We start from the raw sequence: 21,288 nt of genomic DNA, 5'->3' as shown, positions 1-21,288 counted from the left end.
GAGAATCCTGTCATTTGCAAGAAGATGGTTACTGATTTCTGGAAGAATGCAAAGATCAATTCTCAAGGGGCAAATGGAGTTATTTCAATCGACTCCAAAATACAGACAAAGCCACTGTTACTGAAGCCATTATCAGAGAAGTACTTCTGTTTGGGGATCAACCTGATTATCCAACAGAGTACTCTACAGCTACAGTTACTGAAGTTATTACAAGAATGGGGTATGAAGGCACGTATCCACCGGAAATCAAGAAATTGTTTCACCTTTACTGGAGATACCTATTGCACACGTTCTTCACATGTATCTCGGGAATAAAAGGGGGTTCAGATGAAATCAGTCACACCCAAATGTCTGCCGTTGCTGCTCTGATCATGGGTTGGAATTACAACTATTCCAAGTTCGTTTTCAATGAAATGATGAGCAATCTAAGGGAAAAGAAGAAGGAGATGTTTTTGATGTACCCAAGGTTCTTACAGATGATTTTTGATTCTCATTACACCGACTTGGTTAAAACTATTGAGACCTTGGATATGAAGTCTATGGGACCCAATTCCTTTGGGTTAATGAAGCAGTCAAGAAAAGGAGCCAAAGTAGTTTATAGGGGATTAAGACCCCTGGAAAAATTCGGTCATTTTGCTGAGACCGAAGTTGAGCCAGTCATAGCTCAGGTTGCTGACGAACATGTGGTACCCGCTCAACCACGTGCTGCTACATTTGAGATCTCCGATGATGAAGAAGATGAAGAAGAGCACCGTCAGCCAAGTACTCTTACAGATGATGAAAGATTAAAATCCCTCGAAGCGGCTAAAGTCCTATTTCAGTCAACTGCTCGGAAGCCTCCTCTGACAGTTACTGAAAACACTGAGGAAGATTATGTTGAAGAGCCAACAGCTGATCTTATCCATCGCAAACGAAAAAGGAATGATTCGAGATCGAGCGAGTCGGTCAGTGAAGTCGAAACAACCAAAGCTACACCAACACCAACACTTGCACCAGCACCAGAATTAACCACCAGCCCTCAACAAAACACCTATCAACCAGAATCACATGCTCCAGAATCGCAAACTGAACCAGTTGCATCTACTACTGAGCCAACATTTATGGAGTTATTGTCCAGTGATTTCGGTGATGATTTTGATTTTGAAACAGAGATTCCACACACTGATACTGCAGATATTCCCTTTGGGTTATCCGGTCAATTTGATCAAGGTCAGTCAAGTTCTGGTGTTTCTAAAAAGGTTGCTCAAATTCTTGCTATGCGGGAAAACTATCTTCAGAACAAGGGAAAAGGAGTGGTTCTCGAGAATGCTCCTGTGGATGTCCAGGCGCTACAACGTCGAGTCTTTGAAGTCGAACGGGATTCAGTGATTAAAGACTTCCGTATCCAGGAACTTGAGGCTAGCAACTCAGATAAAGACTCCAAGATTAAAGAGCTACAGTCCGGCATGGGAGGTTTGACAGCTATGTATCTCGATCTCCAACAAAAGCTGGTTCAGAAATTTGGAGATGAGTTCAAATGTAATGAGGATATGACATATCAAACTCCCACTGCAGATCAAAACCAAGATTCTGATGTTCATCCAGATGATAACACTGATGTCAGTCGACAAGAAGAATCAGAGTTCCTAAACCAGTACTTGAATGCACCATCTGTCACAAAAGAAAAATCTGACAGAATTAAGAAGAAACTGCTTGAAAAAGGAAAGAAGAAATTGTTGGTAACGAAGAACTCAGATCAGAATGTTGTGTCATCGGATCACCCAGAGAGATATGTTTTTACGCTTCAAAAGGGATTTTCTGATAAATATGGTGATCGATCTGGAGTTTTATCCTGGGGTTTTGATGCAGATAAGAACATGTGGTGGGTTAAGAGAAATTCAGGGACAATGGAGTATTATAAAAAGATGAAGGACTTTGGTTCTTGGACTAAGGTTGATTTGAGTAACTTAATTAATGCTCCATTTACCAATCCAACAAATGACAAAAGAGGAACAGATTTTTTCAATTTTTTGAAACGTCAGGTTGATAGAGGCTTTCCACACATGACTACTGCTGAATCCTTTCTGAAGAAAGCTAAAGGAGTCTTTGATCCAAGAACTGGGAAAACTATGGTAAATGTGATGTGGCCTCCCACAAAGAAAGCTACTTACATTCCCGTACAAGGTGCCATTCCCGATGGTACGTTGGACAACATGAGATTCTGGTTCTATGATTCGTTTACTGCCACAGCTGTTGTCAAACTACAAAAAGGGAAAGGTCAATATCGCTTTGTTAACCCTAAGGATTTGTTGAAATTTCATGAGAAGGATATCAAGACACTCAGCATGCATCAGATTGTTGCTGATGGTATTTTTGAAACTGCTGCCAAGGAATACACAAGCATGGTGGCGTCCATCATCAATAACAAGTTTTGGGCTGGAGGATTGAAGGATGCGGATATTGATTACATGGAGGAAGAGTAAAGATAAAGCTACAAACCAAGGGGGAGATTGTTGGGCCTGGTTTTATGGTTTGAGCTTGATTTGTACTTAGTTCTAGTTATTTGGGCTTGGGTTTTGGGTGCATATGTAAACCGAGAACACTTATGTGTTCTCGGTGGGATTTTTGGTGTTTGGGCCAGCTTATTGTTTGTTTTTCCTATATATAGTCTCGATTATGTATAGGGAAAAGGTTGTTGACTTCCAGTTTGTGATAAATCATTGTAAGTGCTTAAGCACCCGACGTATTCAATAATATACGTGTGTTTTGAAGCAATTCTGAGTTATCTTTTACTGTTCTTATTCTTATTCTTGAATCACCGAGTGTTGGTATTCCGCACCAATACTTGTTTGGTTGATATCATATTATAGTGATCCAGATTCAGGACTTACACTCTCACCAGCAATAGGAGAACACGAAGTTGGGGAGATAACAACTGACAAAGAGATTGTGCCTTGGGATCCATTATCCTCAAGTAATCAAGGATCTTGGATCCTCCCAATCAAGAAGTTCATTCAAAATGGAGAGATTCCAGCCATAGGGAATCCTAAGTCCTTCAAACTTAAGGTATCACAATACATTTTATTAAATAATATTCTGTATAGGAAATCTCTTGCAGGTCCATACTTGAGATGTATCGAAGATCCTGAAATTCAAGAGGTGCTCAAAGACTTTCACAAAGGAGATTGCGGTAATCACACGGGAGGTAGAGCCCTATTCTCTAGGATTCTGAGAATAGGATACTTCTGGCCTACCATGAAGAGAGACGCCATGGAGTACTCAAATAAGTGTGACTCGTGTCAAAGAGATGGCAGTATTCTGCATCAGCCAACAGAGCCTATGTATTCTATATCCTCATCATGGCCTTTCATGAAGTGGGGCATGGATATTGTGGGTAAGATACCTAAAGCGCCAGGAGGAAAAGTATTCATGCTTGCAATGACTGATTACTTTTAAAGTGGATAGAAGCAGAAGCTTTTGTTCAAGTCCGTGAAAAAGAGGTGATATCCTTCATTAAAAGAAATATTATTACTAGATTTGGTATCCCTTCAGAAATTATTTGTAACAATGGTTCCAAGTTTATCGGGAAAAGAACCACTAACTTTTGTGACAGTTGGGACATCAAGATGATTACTTCTACTCCAATGCATCCTCAAGCTAATGGCCAGGCAGAGTCAACTAACAAGACTATCATCAACAAGTTGAAGAAGAAACTAGGGTCCAAGAAAGGCAAGTGGGCAGAGGAACTTCCTTATGTTCTTTGGGCTGATAGAACAACACCAAAGAATGCAACATGTCAAACACCCTTCTCATTGGTGTTAGGCTCAGAAACTGTAATCCCTTGGAGATGGTGGTTCCCACTGCCAGAACAAGTATCCGTGATCCTCAAGTCAACAATGAAATCCTTTTCCAAGATCTAGATACTGTTGATGAGCTCAGAGACCTAGCTAAGATCAGAACGGCAGCATATCAGCAAATGGTAGCAGGGGCATAGAACAAGAATATCAGGATTCGAAGATTTCAAGAAGGATATATAGTTTTGAGGAAATCTTTCCAAAATGCAACCAATCCGGCAGATGGAAAACTAGCACCTAAGTGGGAAGGCCCCTACTTGATTGGATCAGAAGCAGGAAAGGGGGCATATCATCTACTTACTATGGAAGGTGACCGACTACCAAGAGCATGGAATGCTATCTATCTGAAGAAGTATTTTTTGTAGTTAGGATCAAGTATCCTTAAAGAATCAAGCATCCTTAAAGGGTCAAGGATCCTAAAATTGGTAATATCTATTCGATCACTTATTCGTTTCAGATTCTTATTATTAATTTAAGGATAATGTATTCTTAATATTTATCTTTTCTAAGTTTTTAAGTAATATTGCAGATTTTAATAAGAAGGTTCAATGTCTAAGAGGTTGGCCACCTCTCCCTCACACTTAAGGTAATTTACTATTTCCCTTAGCCTAGCTCACGATTAAGGTATGACCCCCGATGGTCATATCTTCCAAGGGTTAAAGGTTTTCACCTTTCTTATAAATTAGAGTTTCTACACTCTCTCCTGGAGCGCACGTTATCCAACGTATAGTCTGGGGCAGCGGGACCAGTACACGCTTAGTGGCTGACAATTTCGTTGTGTTCGGCTATATGGAGGATCCTATGATTTATGGTAGACGTACCATACCTAAGGTTTTGGCGTTTTCATATCACTCACGTTTGGGCTAAATCCCGGTTTTGGCGAGTCCCCAGCTGACATCCGTATCTTTGGGCCAGCCCCCAGTTTGGGCTTGTCCCCAGGTTTTTGGGCTTGTCCCCAGTTCACGGGCTTGTCCCCAGTTGCACGGGCTTGTCCCCAGTTTATTTTATGGGCTTGCCCCCAGTTTGTTAGGTTTAATCCCAGTTAATATCATAAGTTATTTGCATCAGGTATCCTAAATTCAATTTCAAGGATCACAAAAGGATCAATACTTATGGGAGAAGGATATACAGCTGGAAGGGAAGTTCCCAAGGAAACTCCATTATGAAAATTGTATTCAGCTTGTCAAATCTCATCTGTTTTGGAGGAAGTTTGATTTCAAAGGCAAAATGACAGTTGTGATCTTATCACAACCGCCATTTTGGGGGCAATTGTTAGTGCACGGAAATTTGACACTGTGGATATGTTATCCTGGCATATAATCTGGAACAATTATCCTTAGAATATGTTGCAGATCCTGTCAGGATCAATGATCCTCAGTACTTATTATTTATTAACGATTTTCCTTTGTTATGTTGAGATTTTTGGTAGGTACAACGGCTAATGACCAATTCCAACCTGTAATCTCGCAATCAGATTAATAAACCGCATGGATAATGAAGGAAACAACTATAATGAAGGAATGACTTGATTATAGGTTAAAAAATAGGGATATTTGTTATATTATTTTGTATCAATTGAAGCTTGATCAGCTAGGACAAACACACTCTGCTCTCTACGAATTAGCATTATACACACACTTAGACATCATTGTAATCACTGATCAAAGCTTCCATCCTTGTAATCTTATTTTCTTGATTAATAAAGTGGTGATAGATGATTTGTCATCACCCGGTGTTTTTATGCCGTCGATCCGAACCAGATCAAGGGCTTTTCCCCGTAAAAAATCCGTGTGTTTGTGTTTGCAATCAATACATATTCGTTTTCATCATAGCAATATACCTCACCTAACGAATCTGGATACATTATCTTTGGTAGATTTTTGTCCAAAACAGTTATCATGTCGCCACTTGGATAGTTGACTCAGTGGTATATGCTTAATCCTCTTGGAGAAAGGGCACATGTTCAACCCTTGATGAATCATATGTCCATGACCTTAATAGAATCTGAGAATATTACTTGGTTGGCATATTATTAATCAAAAACGTCGCTTCCTCCTTTATTATCCTCATTATCTTTATTTTCGAGTGCTACGTATCTTCAAAAATCTTCTCATTTTTACATATTCAAATAGTCCATATCGTGACCATAAAAACCGCCTACATTGCCTTTTTTTTCTTTTGCACAAAGCTGGGTTGCTCCAAAAACATTTGTCTGGCCAAGCTCACATATAGCGGTATTATGATATGAAGCCAAATACAAATCTACCATCAAATTGATTTAGCTATCACACGACACAAGTAAATGGTTCCTCTACCCCCAATTTGACTTCATAATTATTTGTTGCGTCTTTTTTCTACTAATTTTCCCGAAGTTTCCTTCATGTACCCACATTTTAAGCATATTTCGTCTTCCCTCCTAACACCCGATGCACCAAAGCTTATTTTATGGCTATACGATCGGTTTCAACCCCACCAAACAGAATAATTAATTTTAAGTGGTAACTGTTAGTGCACGGAAATTTGACACTATGAATATGTTATCCTGGCATATAATCTGGACCAATTATCCTTAGAATATGTTGCAGATCCTATCAGGATCAATGATCCTTAGTACTTATTATTTATTAACGATTTTTCTTTGTTATGTTGATATTTTTGGTAGGTACAACAGCTAATGATCAAGTCCAACCTATAATCTCGCAATCAAATCAATAAACCGCGTGGTTAATGAAGGAAACATCTGCAATGAAGGAATGGCTTGATTTGAAGCTAGAAAATACGGATATTTATTATCTTATTCTTGTATATAATGAAGATATGATCAGCTAGGTTAGACACAACACATCATACACGACTTATATACTTTTCTCTGTAATTCTAGCAGTATACACACACACTTAGCAATCCTTGTAATCGTTGATCATAGCTTCCAACCCTTGTAACCTTGTTTTTTGATTAATAAAGTGGTGATAGACGATTTGTCATCACCGGGGTTTTTGTGTCGGCGATCCGACCAAGATCAAGGGATTTTCCTTGCAACAAATCACTGTGTTCTTGCTTTCAATCATTTCACGACTGATATTATCATTCAAAGCACCATACCTCACAAATCTTATTTGGTTACATTATCCTTAATCGATTTTTGACCAAAACAATTTGGCGGCCACCATGGGGCAATTGGTGCAATAATACATATTATTTCCTATCAATTTTCAACCTTTCTTACCCATATTACTATCAATGGTCTCTCAACAATATTCTGCTTCATCCACCTTGCCTTCATCAGTTTCTCACCCACCAAGATCCTTACCATCGATGCCTCCTCCGCTAGCAGCAGCCCGAAGGACCACCGCGGTGGAAGCAAGACACAAATTCCAGTCTTCCAGGGCTCAAAAACCACTGCTGCCACTTCGGTGGTTAACCCTAACAATGATGTTTCTGCTATGTTTTCACATGTTACGGCGTACATGGAGCAGCAGAACAAAACCAACCAGAGGATCCTACGTGAAATTGAAGATCTCAAGAAAAGAAAGAAGCCAGCGGAGGATCAGACTCCCTTGATGCCTAGGGTTCTGGATTTCACTACACCAGGATCTGTGGCTCAGCATGCTCAAGGATCCTTCATCCTTCAGCAAGGATCTTCTATTCTTCAATCAGGGTCCATGGGTCGGCAGACTCAAGGATCCTTTTTCCCTCAGCAAGGATCATCCATCCTTTAACCAGGGTCCATGGGTCAGCAAGATCAAGTATCCTCGTTCCTTCAACAAGGATCATCCATCCTTCAACAAAGATCATCTGGGTTATATCCTCAAGGATCATTCTGGCAGAATCAAGGATCCTTAGGAGTTCAACATCAAAGGTCTTCAGAGGTCCATGAAGGAGACATCATCCCCATGTAGACCATTGCTTTCAATGGACCGACTACCATAGCAGATGCCTCTTATCTTGGCTACTCTTCTGGTATGCCGACATTCAATCAACCAAGAGGTAACACATATAATCACATATCCTTAGACACTAGCCTTGGCTCTATACAAGATACAGGTATCAATCAGGCTATGGCTAAGGAACTTCAGAAGCTTAAGGATATGATATCCAGCGTGCCAGGAGTGGTCCGTCCAATCCCTGAAATACCAGAAGGGGGGCATAAGCTGTCCAAATTTTCTCCACCAATATGTGATGCGGAGATCCAAAAACGCTTTCAAACCCCCAACATGAAGGTGTATGATGGGACCACTGATCCGAAAGAGCATGTGTCTTAGTATAGGGAAAGGATGGAAATCAGTCCAATTCCTGAAAGACTCAAGGAGGCCTGTCTATGCAAAGGCTTTGGATCCACTTTAACAGGATCCGCACTCAAATGGCTGCTGAGTCTTCCTCCTTATTCTGTTGCTTCTTTTTCGCACTTAGTTAATTTGTTCAATAGCCAGTTTTCTTGTAGTAGAAAATTCAAGAAATTAAATAGTGATTTATATAGAGTTATCCAACTTCGTGATGAATCCTTAAGGGATTTTGTTACAAAGTTTGGAAGGAAAGCCTTAGAAATCCCGAATATTGACATGGCTAAAACTGTTGAGGCATTCAAGATGGGGTTACAAAAGGACTCCCTATTTTATGATGATCTTGTTATAACCCCATGCAGGACATTAGATGAAGTAAGGGACAGAGCGCTCAGGTTTATAAGATTGGAGGATGATAAAAGGATCCAAGATCGATTACGAGCTCCAACAAAACAAGAGTCATCTGACAAGAATCAAGGATCCTCATTCAAGAACAACAATTAAAGGCCACCATCAACCTGAAGTCACCCACGAATGCAAAGGATGTGCAAAGGTTAACTGGCAGGATTGCTTCTTTGAACAGGTTCATCTCCCGGTCCTCGGAAAAATGTAAGGATTTCTATGATATCCTTAGAAAGAATAAAAAGTTCGAGTGGACGGAGAAACATGAGGCTGCACTCAAAGCCTTGAAAGATCACTTATCCTCAGCACCAGCATTAATGAAGCCAATAGACAGAGAACCCCTATCCTTGTACCTAGCTGTCTCGGGAAATGCAGTAAGTGATGTCCTTGTAAAGGATCATGAGGGTGAACAACATCTTGTTTATTATGTAAGTAAACGTCTTCTAGATGCTAAAGCCAGGTATTCTCATTTAGAAAAATTAATTCTTGCACTTATTATGGCTTCTATTAAATTAAGGCATTCCTTTGAAACTCATACTATAATTGTGAAAACTAACTATCCTATCAAGAATGTTCTTAGAAAACCAGACATGCCAGGTAGGATGGCTAAGTGGGCTGTAAAGCTAAGTGCATACGACATCCAGTATGAGCCAAGGACAGTTATCAAATCTCAAGCATTGGCTGACTTTGTGGCTGATTTCAGTAGTGATTTACAGAAGCAGGCCAACTTGGAGGTCCAACAATTGGAGGAAACCAAGGATCCTTGGATCTTGTCCACAGATGGAGCATCCAACGTTAGAGGAATAGGTCTAGGTATTCTACTGAAATCGCCACAGGCGGGCATAATACCCTAGTTTATAGCTTGTGAGTTTCCAGCCACGAATAATGAAGCAAAGTATGAAGCTCTGATTGCAGGTTTGAAGTTAGCTAAACACATGAGGATCAGGTATCTTCAAGTGTATATAGATTCGTTATTGATAGCTAACCACTTTAATAGCTCATATTATGTTAAAGGAGAAAAACTAATCAAATATCTAGATGTTGTGAAAGAACTGTCAAAGTTCTTTGATTATTTTAGTATTTTACAAGTACCAAGGAATAAAATACTAGGGCAGATGCCTTGACAAATCTAGCCTCAACGTTGAAGATCCCGGAAGCTACGAAGGTCCCAATCATCCATATTCTCTCACCAGCAACAGGAGAACAAGAAGTTGGGGAGATAACAACTGACAAATAGATTATGCTTCTGGATCCGTTATCCACAAATAATCAAGGATCTTGGATCCTCCCGATCAAGAAATTCATTCAAGATGGAGAGATTCTCGCCACAGAAAATCCTAAAACTTTCAAACTTAAGGTATCACAATACATCCTATTACATGATATTATGTATAGGAAATCTCTTGCAAGTCCATACTTGAGGTGTATTGAGGAACCTGAGATCCATGAGGTGCTCAAAGACTTTCACGAAGGTGATTGTGGTAATCACACTGGAGGCAGAGCCCTATTTTCTAGGATTCTAAGAACATGATACTATTGGTTAACTATGAAGAGAGACGCCATGGAGTATTCAAAGAAGAGTGACTCATGTGAAAGACGCGGCAACATCGTGCATCAGCCGGCGGAGCCTATGTATCCTATATCCTCATCATGGCCTTTCATGAAATGGGGCATGGATATCGTGGTAAGCTACCTAAAACACCATGAGGAAAAGTGTTCATGCTTGCCATGACTGATTACTTCTCAAAGTGGATAGAAGCTGAAGCTTTTGTACAAGTCCGCGAAAAAGAGGTGATATCCTTCATTAAAAGAAACATTATTACTAGATTTGGTATTCCTTCATAAATTGTTTGTACCAATGGTTCATAGTTTATCGGGAAAAGAACCACTAACTTTTGTGACAGTTGGGGAATAAAGATGATCACATCTACTCCAATTCACCCTCAAGCCAATGGTCAAGCAGAATCAATCAACAAGATTATCATCAACAACTTGAAGAAGAAACTAGGATCCAAGAAAGGCAAGTTGGGCAGAGAAACTTCCTTATGTTCTTTGGGCTGATAGGACAACACCCAAGAATGCAACAGGTCAAACACCCTTCTCATTGGTGTTTGGATCATAAGTTATAATCCCTACAAAAATGGTGGTTCCTACTGCTAGAACAAGCATTCGTGATCCTCAGGCCAATAAGAAAATCCTTCTCCAAGATTTAGAAACTATTGAAGAATTGAGGGACCTAGCAAGAATAAGAATGGCCGCTTATCAGCAAAGAGTGGCCGAGGCATACAACAAAAATATCAGGATTAGGAGATTTAGTCTTGAGAAAAGCCTTTTAGAATACTATCAATCCAGCAGATGGAAAGCTAGCTCCCAAATGGGAATTGTTTTGGACAAAAATCTGCTAAGGATAATGTATCCAAATCTGTTATGTGAGGTTTAGTGCTAAAATGATAACAGCGATTATATGAACGAAATAGAGATGAACACCATGATTTGATCATGAGGGAAAAAGCCCTTAATTACGATAATCTTACTTCGGTCAAAACTTAACAAAGCAATCTTCGATAAAATGACTTTGGTCAAGGATTAACAAGATAATCTTTGGTCGAATCACTTTGGTCTAGGATCAACGAGGTAACCTTTGGTCGGATAGTACGTGATTATATTAATCTCCGGCACAAAAAACCCCCGGACGGTGAAAACTATCACCGTCAAGTATATTGATAAAAAGGTATTACAATGATTGGAGATTATGATCAGAAATACAATAGTTGCTATATGTGTGTGTGTATGCTGCTGGAGAGAATGATGAGAGCTGCTAAAGTGTGTGAGGTGATAAGTGTGTAACCCTAGTTGATCACAATCGCGTTATATACAAAAAATAACAATAACTAATGTCCTATTTTTAAGGAACTACTCCCACTAGCTTCATCCACGACTTTGACCACGTGCATAAAGGAGTCATGTAACGAAATTTTAGGTAGACTAAGTCTAGGAGTCGTTGCAGTTATTGAACATCAGTCTTCATGTGACAATCATCCATCAACATCAATGTTGACTAAGGATCCTGGATCCAGACTCAGCTAGAGAATTCTTTAGAAGGATAATTGATCCAAGCACGTCTTCAAGAATAACATATCCTTAGTACTCAGTTATTGGTGACTCGACAAGAAGTCCTATAAATCCGCCACTTCTCCCACTAAACATGTTGCAGCCATTTGACTACGTGTTTGAAAAGTCCAATAGCGAGATATCCGGTGGAATAAGTCTTGGAGCCATTATACTTATTAAATAACAACCTACACACAAGAAACAATTGTTAATAATACCAAGTACTGAGGACCACTGATCCTGACAGGATCTGTCTAAGGATAACTGATCCAAGAACATATGTCAGGATAACGTATCCATAGTGTCAAATTTCCGTGCCCTAACAATTGCCCCCAAAATGGCGGTTGTGATAAGATCATAGCTGTCATTTTGCCTTTGAATTCAGACTTCCTGCAAAAACGGATTTGACAAGCTAGATATAATTATCATATATCTATAGTTTGAGAACTTCCCTTCAAGCTATATATCCAAAACTTCTTATTTTTCCTGCAAATCATGATCAGCTAGTAACACATATTTAACCCGGGTGGATGATCCATATTTAAATGGTGAAGTCCGGGTTAAGAATTTTGGATAAGTCCAGGTGAGTTATTTTAAATAAAACTTTTAAGGTTTTGAGTGGTTGTTTCTGTACGAGGATCCTTTATTCTTGTCAGGGGATTTTTGCTTCGTTTGAGTCCCCCAAATGATCCTGGATCCTCTTGTCATCTTCCTACCGTATGAATCTAAGTGCCCTGTTTCTGACTTCATCTAGGGACCTGCAAGGAGTCATCACAAGATCATCATAAAAGGGGGAGCCCCTCTGAAGTCCCATCTTGAAGGCTTCAACAGCCGTAGCCATATCAATATTAGGGATTTCCAAGGCTTCCCTTCCAAACTTCGTAACATAATCCCTAAGGGATTCATCACTTGGTTGGATAACTCGGTACAAGTCACTGGTTAACTTTTCAAATTTCCTGCTACAGGAAAAATGGCTGTTGAACAAGTTAAATGAGAAAAAGAAGTAATTGAAAATGGAGGAAGACTTAGCAGCCATTTTAATGCAGATCATGTCATTGTGGATCCGAAACCCTTGCACAGACAAGCCTCCTTGAGTCTCTTGAGAATTGGTTTGATCTCCATTCTTTCCCTGTATTGGGCTACATGCTCTTCAGGATCAGTGGTACCATCGTACACTTTCATATTGGGGGTTCGAAAGCATTTTGGGATCTCTGCGTCACAGATTGGTGGAGCAAATCTGGACAGTTTGTGGCTTCCTTCTGGTATCTCAGGAATTGGATGGATCACCCCTGGTACGCTGGATATCATATCCTTGAGTTTCTGTAGTTCCTTAGCCATAGCTTGGTGATACCTGCATCCTGCATGGAACCACGGTTAGCATCTAAGGATATAGGATCATACAAGTCACCTCTTTGTTGCGTGAAAGTCGGCATTCCAGAAGAGTGGTTGATGTAAGAAGCGTCTGCTACAGGCGTTTGTCCACCAGAAGCTATGGTCCGCATGGGGATTATATCTTCTTCATGGACTTCTGAAGAACGTTAATGTTGAACTCCTAAGGATCCTTGACCTTGATAGAAGGATCCATGAGGCTGAGACTTGTAGGATCCTTGGTGATACACCCCAGAGGACCCTTGTTGAATGATTGATGACCCTCTCTGGAACATGGAGGATCCTTGAACCTGCTGATCCATCGATCCTGGATTAAGGACCGAAGGTCCTTGCTGAAAGATCGAGGATCCAGGATAGATGATCCTGAGTGAAAGATCGAGTGTTCTTGAGTCTGTTGACCCATGGATCCCTGCTGAAGGATAGAGGATCCTTGCGGGAAGAATGAGGATCCCAGAGCTTGCTAACCCATGGACCCTTGTTGGAGGATAGATGATTCTTGCAGGAAGAATAAGGATCCCTGAGCTTGCTGACCCATGAACCCTTGTTGGAGGACAGATGATCCTGGCTGAACCAACGAGAATCCTTGAGTCTGTTGACCCATGGACCTCTGTTGAAGGATAGATGATCATTGCTGAAAAGTCGAGGGTCCTTGAGCTAGTTGACCCATGAACCCTTGTTGGAGGATAGATGATCCCGGCTGAACCAACGAGAATCCTTGAGTCTGTTGACCCATGGAACTCTGTTGAAGGATAGATGATCCTTGCTGAAAAGTTGAGGATCCTTGAGTCTGAGGACCCATGGATCCATGTTGAAGGATAGGTGATCCTTGCGGGAACTGAGCTAGGGACCCTGGACTGGTGAAATCTAGCATCCTAGGCATCAGGGGGGGTGAAATCCTCTGCTGGCCTCTTAGAATTTTTGATGTCTTCGATTTCACGCAGGATCCTTTGGTTGGTCTTGTTCTGCTGCTCCATATAGGCCTTAACCTGCGAAAACATAGATGAAACATCATTGTTAGCATTAACCACCGGGGCAGCAGCAACGGTTTTCGAGCTCTGGAAGACTGGTAGTTGCGTCTTGCTTCCAGCAGCAGCAGTTCGTTGTGCTCCCATGATTGGCGGAGACATTGGTGGCAAGGTCCTTGATGAGAGAGAAACCGATGATGGCATGGTTGATGAAGCAAAGGTTGACTGAGAGGCCATTGATAGTGATATGGGTATGAAAAAATCGAAAACTGATAGGAATAATATGGATTATAGCACAAATTGCCCCACGGTGGGCGCCAAATTGTTTTGGACAAAAATCTGCTAAGGATAATGTATCCAAATCTGTTATGTGAGGTTTAGTGCTAAAATGATAACAGTGATTATATGAACGAAATAGAGATGAACACCATGATTTGATCAGGAGGGAAAAAGCCCTTAATTACGATAATCTTACTTCGGTCAAAACTTAACAATGCAATCTATGATAAAATGACTTCGGTCAAGGATTAACAAGATAATCTTTGGTCGAATCACTTTGGTCAAGGATCAACGAGGTAACCTTTGGTCGGATAGTACGTGATTATAGTAATCTCCGGCACAAAAAACCCCCGGACGGTGAAAACTATCACCGTCAAGTATATTGATAAAAAGGTATTACAATGATTGGAGATTATGATCAGAAATACAATAGTTGCTATGTGTGTGTGTGTATGCTGCTGGAGAGAATGATGAGAGCTGCTAAAGTGTGTGAGGTGATAAGTGTGTAACCCTAGTTGATCACAATCGCCTTATATACAAAAAATAACAATAACTAATGTCCTATTTTTAAGGAACTACTCCCACTAGCTTCATCCACGACTTTGACCACGTGCATAAAGGAGTCATGTAACGAAATTTTAGGTAGACTAAGTCTAGGAGTCGTTGCAGTTATTGAACATCAGTCTTCATGTGACAATCATCCATCAACAGCAATGTTGACTAAGGATCCTGGATCCAGACTCAGCTAGAGAATTCTTTAGAAGGATAATTGATCCAAGCACGTCTTCAAGAATAACATATCCTTAGTACTCTTTTATTGGTGACTCGACAAGAAGTCCTATAAATCCGCCACTTCTCCCACTAAACGTGTTGCAGCCATTTGACTACGTGTTTGAAAAGTCCAATAGCGAGATATCCGGTGGAATAAGTCTTGGAGCCGTTATACTTATTAAATAACAACCTACACACAAGAAACAATTGTTAATAATACCAAGTACTGAGGACCACTGATCCTGACAGGATCTGTCTAAGGATAACTGATCCAAGAACATATGTCAGGATAACGTATCCATAGTGTCAAATTTTCGTGCCCTAACAATTGCCCCCAAAATGGCGGTTGTGATAAGATCATAGCTGTCATTTTGCCTTTGAATTCAGACTTCCTGCAAAAACGGATTTGACAAGCTAGATATAATTATCATATATCTATAGTTTGAGAACTTCCCTTCAAGCTATATATCCAAAACTTCTTATTTTTCCTGCAAATCATGATCAGCTAGTAACACATGTTTAACCCGGGTGGATGATCCATATTTAAATGGTGAAGTCCGGGTTAAGAATTTTGGATAAGTCCAGGTGAGTTATTTTAAATAAAACTTTTAACTATTTGCCTGTTATTGTTATTTTGAAAGTTTGTTAAATATAACTTTAGCATTGTTGATAGTTTTAAAAAATAATCTTAAGTAAAAGATTTTTAGGATAAAAGATCCTTATGAAAATTGCTTAGGATAGAATATCCTTAAAGAATAAATAGTAGGATAAAATATCATTAAAAGTTGATAAAAGTTTTATAATAGTATCTCCTTGAAGGACAAATTTTAGGATAGAGTATCCTTAAAATAGGTAAAAAATTTTAGTAATAAAACAACTTTAGGGACTAATCCTCTAAACTGAAATATCCAAATTTATCGCAACCAATACGATACATAAGTTAATTAACAGAGATCATACTAGAAGGTCTAGACAGACCTAAGTTACCATAAGTATTGAATTCTCAGTGATCCTTGAAGGAATAGCTTTAGGATTCGGGATCCTTAGAGTTTTGATCCTCATAATCTAATTTATGATTCCTGATGCAAATAACTTATGATATTATCTGGGATTAAACCCATTAAGCTGGGGACAAGCCCATAAAATAAACTGGGGACAAGCCCTTGCAACTGGGGACAAGCCCAAAAAATAAACTGGGAACAAGCCCGTGCAACTGGGGACAAGCCCAAAAAATAAACTGGGGACAAGCCCGTGCAACTGGGGACAAGCCCGTGTAATCTGGGGACAAGCCCGTGTAATCTGGTGTTAAACTGGGGACAAGCCCAAACTGGGGACAAACCCAAAACTGGGGACAAGCCCAAAACTGGGGACTGGCCCAAAGATACGGATGTTAACTAGGGACTCGCCCAAACCGGGATTTAGCCCAAACGTGAGATATCGTGAAAACGTTATAAACCGGTAGTATGGTACGTCTACCATAAATAGTAGGATCCCCTATATAGCCGAAGACAACGAAATTGTCAGCCACTAAGCGTGTACTGGTCCCGCTGCCCCGAACTATATGTCGGATAGCGTGCGCAACTGGCGATCGTAAGAAAGGTGAAAACCTTTAAACCGTAGGGGATATGACCATCGGGGGTCATATCCAATCGTGGGCAAGGCCAAGAGAAATAGTAAAGTGCCTTAAATGTAAAGGAGAGGTGACCAACCTCTTGATCATTGAACCTCTTATTGAAATCTGCATTGTTACTGAAAAACTTGGAAAAGATAAAATGTTAAGAATATACTATCCTTAAATTAATAATAAAAATTTAAAAAGACTAAGTGATCAGATAGATATTACCGATTTTGGGATCCTTGATCCTAATAGATCCTTAAAGGATAATTGATCCTGATAAAAAAAAATACTTCCTGAGGTGGATAGCATTCCAAGCACTGGGTAACCTGTTGCCTTCCATTGTGAGCAAATGATATGCCCCCTTTCCTGCTTCCGACTCAATCTGATAAGGTCCTTCCTATTTGGGCGCTAGCTTCCCATCAGCCGGATTTGTTGTGTTTTGGAAGGCTTTCCTCAATACTAGATCTTCTTCTTGAAATCTTCTGATTCTGATATTTTTGTTGCATGCCCCAGCTACCCTTTGTTGATAAGCTGCCATTCTGATCTTTGCTAGGTCTCTGAGTTCTTTTATAGTATCCAAGTCTTCAAGGAGGATATCTTCATTGGCTTTAGGATCACGGATGCTCGTTCTCGCAGTAGGAACCACCATTTCTGTAGGAATTACTGCTTCTGATCCAAACACCAATGAGAAGGGTGTTTGGCCTGTTGCATTTTTAGGCGTAGTCCTGTCTGTCCAAAGAACATAAGGAAATTCTTCAGCCCATTTTCCCTTCTTGGATCCTAGCTTCTTCTTTAGATTGTTGATTATGATCTTGTTGCTAGACTCTGCTTGACCATTGGCTTGAGGATGAACCGGAGTGGAAGTAATCATTTTGATGCCCCAACTGTCACAAAAGTTAGTGGTTCTTTTCCCGATAAACTGGGAACTATTGTCACAAATAATTTCAGCAGGAATACCAAATCTAGTTATAATATTTCGTTTAATAAAATATATTACTTCCCTTTCTCGGACTTGTACGAATGCTTCTGCCTCAATCCATTTGGAGAAGTAGTCGGTCATAGCAAGCATAAAAACCTTTCCACCGAGTGCTTTTGGTAGCTTGCCCACAATATCCATGCCCCACTTCATGAAAGGCCATGATGAGGATATAGGATACTTAGGTTCTGCTGGTTGATGTAGGATGTTTCCATGCCTTTGACAGGAATCACATTTCTTCGAGTATTCTATGGAATCTCTCTTCATTGTTGGCCAGTAGTAACTTGTTCTTAGAATTCTAAAGAATAGGGCTCTACCTCCGGTGTGGTTACCACAATCACCTTCGTGAAAGTCTTTAAGCACCTCTTGGATTTCAGGATCCTCGATACACCTCAAGTATGGACCTGCAAGAGATTTCCAGTATAGTATATCATATAATACAATATATTGTGATACCTTGAGTTTGAAATATTTGGGATTCTCGGTGGTTGGAATCTCTCCTATTTGAATATACTTCTTGACCGGGAGGATCCATGATCCTTAGTTGTTTGAGGATGATGGATCCCCAAGCACGATCTCTTTGTCATTCGTTATCTCTCCAACATTTTGTTCTCCTATTGCTGGTGAGAGAACATGAATGATTGGAATCTTCGTGTCTTCTGGAAATTTCAGAGATGAGGCTAGGTTCCCGGACGGATCTTACACGGGATATCGCTATCTACGCAGGTGCGGAATCCCTGCGTAGGTAGTTACGAGCGTAGAATACGTAAACCAAACACACGCGATACAAACGAACACGTTATGTAATATAACTTGAAACACGTCTATTACAGACTCGATCTCTCGTCTACTGACTTACTGAAATACACGTGATTAACCAAAACTCTCTCTAACCAACTGATTTACCTCTAACAGTTAACCCGTAAACTATTAAATACACGACAACTTCGCCTCAGGCGAAGTTGTCAGTAACTTCGCTCGTTGAGCAAGTTCGCCTAGGCGAACTTGCCAACAACTTCGCTTGTTCAACAAGTTCGCCTGAGCGAACTTGTTGACAACTTCGCTTACATACATAAACATAAACTTAAAAATAATTACATTACAGACTCGATTACAAATGCTAGACTATGAACTACTGACATTTATGTACCAACAGACTCCCCCTTGGCAGTAGCTTCATATCTTGATCTTCAAAGCTTGTGTCTTGTAATCTTTCGTCTTCTCTCTTCATCTCTTCAAGCATGCACTCCCTGTCTAACACATACAGAAACCAACTTCTGGTACTTCTTAGCTTCCTCTTTCCAAGCAGGAATGTAGAAAATCTTCTTAGCATGTAGTACCTGCAAGTCAGCTTGAGACAGATTGACTAAGTGCATAGGATCATACACTCTCCTGATCTCTTGCTCATCTTCATCCTCCATGACCGCTTCAGCAGTTTCACAATCCACGTACCACCACTTCAAGTCTTTCAAGACGTTCTTGGGCATCACCTTCATCGGCACTTCTTTTAAATGATGGACTGGTTTATACTTCATAACCATCCATGGTTTGCCGTCTGCCCTCATCCCTCTATCTTTGTCTTCTACTAATTTCCCTTTCTGAGGCTTCAGAAGTTCAAACTTTTTATCTTTAATGGCCTCCTTCCAAACAATCTTCCCAATTACTCTTTCCATGTTATCATCGCTTCTGTTTATCAGCCCCAGTCTTGCTAAGTCTTTCACCTCACATGCCGGTAAGGTATTCAGGGATCTTAACATCTTCTTGAAGTACTGAATGCCGTCGTAACATTTGATCACAAATAGTTTCAACTCTTCATCGTACAACCAGCATATGATTCCTTTCTTCGATTCTGCATATCCCTTTATATTATGCGACTTTTTGAACATCGTCGGTACTGCTGGCTTCTTCGTCTTTACAAACCACTGAGCGCAGCCTTCCTTCCAGTTTGGCTGATCTTCCCACTCAGTGTTGTCAACCACAGCATCTTCACATATAGTCGACTGTTCAACCACAGGGATCTCATGCTCTACATTTTCTTCAACAATCTCTCCTTCTTCTATCACATTCTCAACAACAATTTCTGCACCAATCTTTTCAATCTCATCGATTGGCAGAACATCATCTTCATTCATCAACTCATCATCCTCTAACATATCGTCTATCTCTTTTAGCGCATCAATCATATCATCACCAACATCTACCACATCATCACCAGATGCAGACTCCCCCTCAGCTGTGGAAGCCCCAAGAGCTATAGAAGTTCTTGGCAACTCACCACCTGCACCTTCCAGTGCATTGGGATCATCGTCTTGATCGTTTCGACGCTTGGTCCTCAACTCATCTCCTCTACAGCTCATCTCCCCCTGAGATGCCAAGAACACCTTCAAGGCATCTATTATTTTCCCGTGCTCAGCCAGGAGGGATGTCTGCAGTTGATTTGCTTCCACTAGGCTTTGAATAGTCTTGGACTGCTCAGCTACAATCCGCTCTAGTGAAGCTATCCGTTCCGAGTCTGAAGAGGGCGTGTCCGCAGGTGGTACCGTACCCGATAACCCTGCAGTAGTGGTGACCGTAGACTCGACAAATCGTGCTACTACCACCGCTGGAGTAAGCGTTTGAGGTGGTAGAGACACAATTGCTGGAGACGACGTCTGGACGGCTGTGATTGGTGGAATGTCAGCCGATGATGTAGCCACTACGGGAACAACCGTAGCGCTTGTACTCGATACCTGCACAGAGGTAGGAACAAAGGACATACCAGACAAGGCAGGTGGAGCAAAACGTACCAACCGTGAAGTCTCTCCAGCTCCTACACCCATACCTGTCGTTTCCCTACGTGAACGCTTTCTCACCAGCTGCACAGCTTCTTCTTCATCATCTTCCTCGTCGTCATCGTCAACAATTCTCTTCTGTTTCCCAACCGTTCTCTCATGCATTACCATCATCCGTCTAGCCTCTTCCATTACATCATCAAAGTCAGCCTGTGGACCCGAGACTTGAATATTCTCTTGAGGATCAACTCGGTCCATATCAAACATTCCGTGGCCTCCCAACATAGCATCAAGATCAATCTCAGCAGCTGTCACAGCAGTAGATACAGCAGGCGCAGCTGATACAGCCTGGGGTGCTGCCGCCTGTTGTGGTCTTGGGTCTCTGAACTCGTCCCCTGCCGCAGGCACATACTCCGGGTTTATAAGATACCCAAAGAGCGGAGTATGCCTGGGACGCAGCTCAGGCTTGCTTCGTGCGCTGGAAGTGCGACACTGTGCAAAGATACGTTTTGTCACACTTTCCACGTATCGAATAGGGCGTCGTTGAGGCAGCGTCGGAGCCACATGATTGAAAATCATCTGTAGGAATCGAGGATACATTGTAAACCGCTCACGCGCCACAGCCCTTCGTTGCCTATCGATCTCGTAAAAGATCATCTGGCTGAAAGAATATCTTTTATTATAAGTCAATGCAGTCATAGCAGACTGCATTGTCGCACCCATACCATCAGTGCCTGCCTTTCGTCCTGACATACATACGATCATGACGTGCATAAGGAAGCGCCACTGATCTAAGAGGAATCCCTTCCTCCGTTGTGTGTCTCCTAAGAGACCAGAATACCCCATCCTGAGGAACGCCCCATCACGGAATGGTGCAACAAACTCCGTTGGGT

Source organism: Bidens hawaiensis, unplaced genomic scaffold (assembly GCF_021521415.1).
Source record: "Bidens hawaiensis isolate Kalapana, Puna unplaced genomic scaffold, B.hawaiensis_p1.1 tig00005453_1, whole genome shotgun sequence".
Classification (NCBI taxonomy): domain Eukaryota; kingdom Viridiplantae; phylum Streptophyta; class Magnoliopsida; order Asterales; family Asteraceae; genus Bidens; species Bidens hawaiensis.
Note: the sequence above shows the minus strand (reverse complement) of the source record.